Source organism: Triticum aestivum, chromosome 2D, assembly GCF_018294505.1.
Source record: "Triticum aestivum cultivar Chinese Spring chromosome 2D, IWGSC CS RefSeq v2.1, whole genome shotgun sequence".
Taxonomy (NCBI): Eukaryota; Viridiplantae; Streptophyta; class Magnoliopsida; order Poales; family Poaceae; genus Triticum; species Triticum aestivum.
This window is the reverse complement of record NC_057799.1, coordinates 214,240,593-214,246,412: the sequence shown is the minus strand read 5'-3', so window position 1 is coordinate 214,246,412 and position 5,820 is coordinate 214,240,593.

The window sequence follows — 5,820 nt, the reverse complement described above, 5'->3', positions numbered from 1 at the left end:
CATACAAGAACAATTCATGCACATCAAGTAAAGGCCAATACATAGCATAAGCAGTTTCTTGCAATTTTATCGTATTAGAAACATGGAGAGGCGGAGATGTAGTTCCTCTCTCGTAATAATTGCAAGTAGGAGTAGCAAGCACATGCATATTATATGTATCAAAATCATCATGTGTAATAGTAAAAAGCAACCCATCAATATAATCCTTAATAAGGGCAAACTTCTCCGATATAGTGTAGTCGGGAGAATTCAAAAAGATAATAGGACTATCATGCATGGGTGCAATAGCAACAATTTCATGTTTACCATAAGGAACTATAGAAATTTCATCTCCATGAGCATAATTCATATTGGCATCTTGGCGACAAGCATAGCATCATCAAAAAGGGATATTTCAAAAGAATCAACGGGATCATAACAATCATCATAGCAATCATCCTTTGGTAAGCACGAAGGGAAGTTGAACAATGTATGAGTTGAAGAGTTACTCTCATTATAAGGTGGGCACGGGTAATCAATCCGCTCTTCCTACTTTTGTTCTTCGCTCTCCTCCTCATCTTTTTCATCCAATGAGCTCACAATGTCATTAATTTCTTCTTCCATAGGCTCCCGCAAAATATTAGTCTCTTCTTGGACAGTGGAGACTCTCTCAATAAAATCATCAATATCGGAATTGAATTCATAATTCTCATAGCAATATTTAAGTATAGCAAAAATTTCAGGTCTATAAACTGGATCATCAAAATCTTCAAACTCTTTAAACAAAGATTCAATTTCATAAGCACCCATAAAAGCAATGAATTCTTCTATTTGTTCCACATCATAGTAATCATATATACCATTAGCATAAGAAGCCAAGGTTTTATCATCATTAAATTTTCATGAAAAGGGAAGGTGTGGAGCCTTCATCCTAGAGCAACAAGTATAATCATATCTCAAGCATAGTTTCCTAGCATACCAATATAACATATAAATTTGATCCCATAATAGTTTCCCTTTTTGAGTCAAGCAATAATCCCAAAAGTATTCATGTTGATCCAACGTGTCTCCCATTACATAATTGAATGGGGTTTTCTCAGGATTATCAAAGTAGTACATCATATTCACATAATGAGTATCGAGGATTTTAGGAGGTTCCCCATCTCCATGAGTAGCAAGTAAACCTTTTTTTTGGGTATTTCGTGTTCCATATCCATAACTAAAGATAGAGAACAACTTAGAACAGCAAATAAAATCTACTTAGTGATAAAGCAAACAAGCACACACGAGAATATTCACCCCATGCTATAACTCCCCCGCAACGGCGCCAGAAAAAGGTCTTGATAACCCACAAGTATAGGGGATCAATTGTAGCCTCTTTCGATAAGTAAGAGTGTCAAACCCAACGAGGAGCTAAAGGTAGAACAAATATTCCCTCAAGTTGTATCCACAACCGATACAACTTTACGCACGCTTAACGTTCGCTTTACCTAGAACATGTATGAAACTAGAAGTACTTTGTAGGTGTTGTTGGATAAGTTTGCAAGATAATAAAGAGTGCGTAAATAAAAACTAGGGGCTGTTTAGATAAATAAATAACTAAGCTAGTTTTAGTATAGAGCTTTTTGTCAACAAGAAAGTTATTTGTCCCTAGGCAATCGATAACTAGACCAGTAATCATTATTGAAATTTCATTTGAGGGAGAGGCATAAGCTAACATACTTTCTCTTCTTGGATCATATGCACTTATGGTTGGAACTCTAGCAAGCATCCGCAACTACTAAATATCATTAAGGTAAAACCCAACCATAGCATTGAAGCATCAAGTCCTCTTTATCCCATACGCAACAACCCCCTTACTCGGGTTTATGCTTCTGTCACTCAAGCAACCCACTATAAGCGAATCATGAACGTATTGCAACACCCTACAACAGGAATCCCTCACGCTTGTGCGACACGGAGAGCACCATAGGACAACACCAATAATAAAACATGCAACTCAAACCAATCACGATCATCAATTAACCCATAGGACAAAACAGATCTACTCAAACATCATAGGATAGCCATACATCATTGGGAAGAGATGGTGATGAAGGCGGTGAAGTTGTTGGTGTAGATTGCGATGATGATGGCCCCGGCAGTGTTCCGGCGCCACCGGAAGAGAGGGGGAGAGGGCCCCCTCTTCTTCTTCTTCTTCCTTGACCTTCTCCCTAGATGGGAGAAGGGTTTCCCCTCTGGTCCTTGGTCTCCATGGCATGGGAGGGCCGAGAGCCCCTCCAAGATTGGATCTGTCTCTCTATCTCTCTCTGTTTCTGCGATCCCAGATCTGGCCTTTCACCGTTTCTTATATTCCCGGAGATCCGTAACTCCGATTGGATTGAAATTTGAACACGATTTTTATCCGGATATTAGCTTTCTTGTGGCGAAAGAAGGGCAGCAACTACCTTACGGGGTGTCCACGTGGGTCAGGGGCGCGCCTGCCCCCCTGGGGCGCGCCCCCTGCCTCGTGGCCCCCTCGGGCATCGTCTCGCGTTGATTCCACTTCGCAAATTTCACATGTATTCCAGAAAAAATCTCCATCAATTTTTTCCTGTTTGGACTCTGTTTGATATGGATTTTCTGTGAAACAAAAAAACATGCAATAAACAGGAACTGGCACTGGGCACTGGATCAATATGTTAGTCCCAAGGATGGCGCTCCCACCCCCCACCACGGCGTTGTCCCCATCTCCGATGATCTCCTTCCTCCTCCACTAATTTGTGGATCCTCTCCGATCAAGGCAATACCCATCTTCTATGGGTTCTTCTGGCGGATCTACCCTTGGCTTGGATTTCTCCAAGGGTAGGGTTTTTCAGATGAGGTTTTCAAATCTACTAGGCAATCGGGTCATCCTTTGGGGCACGGAAGGCCTTTTATCTTAATTGTTTCATTCAGCCACCATGCCTTCCGTCTCTCGGAGGATTCTGTGGCAGCGGCTTTGGAAGCGGCAATTGGAGGCTCGGCGATTGATCTCCATGTTGATCACATCAAAGACAAGGTTTACTCTTTCCAAGTTTCTTGCAAGCAAGTTGGTTTTATTATTATGGACCTCCGTTCCTTTGCTTGTGATCTGTTCAAGTGCTATTTTTATTTGTGGGGGCCCTAATTGGATTAGAGAGCTCAGGATCTGGAGGAAGGAATGTGATGCTGAATGGATTCTAGTTAGTCCAACTAAGTGTCGATCATCTTTAGGTCTTTTGACCATGCATAGACCTCCTATTAGATCGGCTATCAAGTCTACTGCAACTGCTAAGAAAAAGCTTTCTTTTGCCACTTTTGAGCGATATTCTGCTTGCAAGGGATATAGATATCCGGCTACGTAAAAGTGTATTGACACTATTAGGGATGCTGGGTATGATCTTCATGTTCATGAGCGTGTAGTCATACATCAATCCCCTCCCACGGAATTGCTTTGGACGGTGGCTCGTCCACCCATTGTTTTTGGTACAGTCACTCCTTTGCCGGAGTTGAGCCGGCCGGCATCATCTGCGCCGGTGACTGATCCGGTTTCTGAGGAACTTTCCCCCGTGCATGCTGGGATTACGCCTGCACGTTTCGCGGAGGCGGGACTGCCTCCTATTCAAATCAATTGTCAGGTTTCCGACCCAGTTGCTTTGGAGGCCCACCAAGTCTCTAGCCCACCTGTGCTGCTTAGCCCAATTTCTTTTGGGCCTTCCACGCCTCCGGGTCTGAGCTCTCTGGACCATTGTCAAGATATCCCCTCCTCACAAGAGGCCGCGAGGCAGTTTGAAGCTATGGTCGATGACATGGTGGACCGTGTGGTTACATGCACTATTTGCTCGCAGAGGGGCCACTTGTCAGCGGCATGTGGAATGCGAGCGGTTTGTTTGGCTTGCCCTCGCCCTGGTCAGTCTAGCCGCGATTGTAATGATTTCGTGCGCTCCAATGGATTGGTTTGGAAGCCAATTTTGGTGCAACAAAAAACGATTTTATCGGAATCTGCTGCTTCTCATGGGAACAGAGCCGGAGTTATTGGGATAGACTGTCCTGCCCATCGCCGCCGCCCCCATTGCATCTTCCCTCTCCCCAAGCCAAAAAAAACCCTCGACAAGTTTCTGGATCTTCCATGGCGAACTATGAGCTCGATCCTCAGCGCTTTGTGCCTGCTGGCCACCACATCATTGATGGCGGCAATCGTCGGCTTCCTCGCACCTTCTTCACGCCTGCTGCTCGTCCGCCCCGTCGTCATGAGGACTTCATGGTTGCAGAGGTGATGCCTGCGCCTGAGGGGCCGCTCGGCCCGGTGCGGGAAGAGGTTGTCCAGTTTCTGCAAAATAGAGGTATTCTGGTCCGATCTGCTCAGCCATGGTTTCATGGGGTGGGTTTGTTCCAAGTCAGGGATCCGTTAGTTAGATACACCTTGATTCAGCATGCACCTTTTCTGTTGGGAAACGATCGTTTTGTTAGATTTATGAAGCATGATGAGGGGGGAAATTTCAAGGGAACACATGGTTTTCGCAAGGGCTGGTTAATGTTCATTGGGATTCCTCTTGATTACCGCACTACATAATACATCTCGCAGGCTGTAGGCACTTTCGGAAAGTTTATTTCTTGGGACAGTGAGGATCCTTACCTTGTCCGGACTTTGGTTGAGGCTAGCTTTCCAGATACGCCGTTGGTTCCAAGAGATGTAGTTTTTGGTGATTATGCGATGGGGAGGTGCTCAAGTGTCTTGGACTGCTGCATGCTATGTTCTTGGTGCGAATTCTGCAGATCAGATGCCAAACGACGAAGACCCAATGCCTCTGGATGGAAACCCCATCCGTTGCCTGGTAATCTGGTACCGGATAACTTGCCGTTTGTTTTGCCACCATACCCAATGTTGGGATGGAATGATGCACCTGTCGTTCCTCCCCCTCCACCTGTGAATGATGAAGCGCCTGGTTGGGGTAATGCCATGTGGGGAGATGAAGCAGAGGATGAGCAGGCCCTGCAGCCGGCTGCTCCTGAACAGGATCAAGTTTCTATTGTGATTGATCAGCCGGAGGGATCAGTTTCTGTGGACCAACAGGAGCAGGGCATTGATATCCAACAGCAACATGATTTGCCTCTCCCAGATCTTCAGCAGCATCCTGTCTTCAAGGAGAATCAGCTGGCAATTGTGCCTTACCAACCTCCTGTGATTCAGCAACATGAGATCTTTATTGGCATGGCACGCATTGTGGCTGGACCTCCTCTCCCTCCGGAGATGATTTGGAAGAGGTCTTTCCAGAACCTCATGTTTGATTTTTCAGTTAAGGAGGTGCCAAGGTCTATCTTCTTCAAACCGATGGGCACAATCATTTATTCCAAGAGGTCTTGGTCCATTGCTTTTGATGAATCCAGAAAGATGTCTTGTTTGACTGCTTCCTTGCCCATGGTTGCTGTTGTCAGAAGACCTGTCATGGTGAAGCGCCCAGTGGCCAGAGCTTTATTTGAGGAGCTGCCGGCTGATTCAGTTTCTGTTTCTGAAGAAGTTGCATCTGGTAATTCTGCTGTCTCTGTCTCTGCTGAGTCATCATCTGTGGTTTTCTCTGTGGAGCAAACTACCGCGAGAAAGCGGAGAGAGAAGAAGAAGGCTCCTGTTGTTGATACGTCACTGAGACGTTGCACTCGGAGCGCGGCAAAGTTAGATGGCTTCAAAAACGTGGTTTTCGAGCAGCTCTCGCTTCAGCCATCAAAGAAGCGCCCCCGTGCCAAGCCCATGGAGAACAAGGCCCAGCCCACTTCTACGGATGGCCCTGAAGATGCACAGCCTGCTGAACCACCGCATACCCCAATTCATGTTCTTCAGGCTGT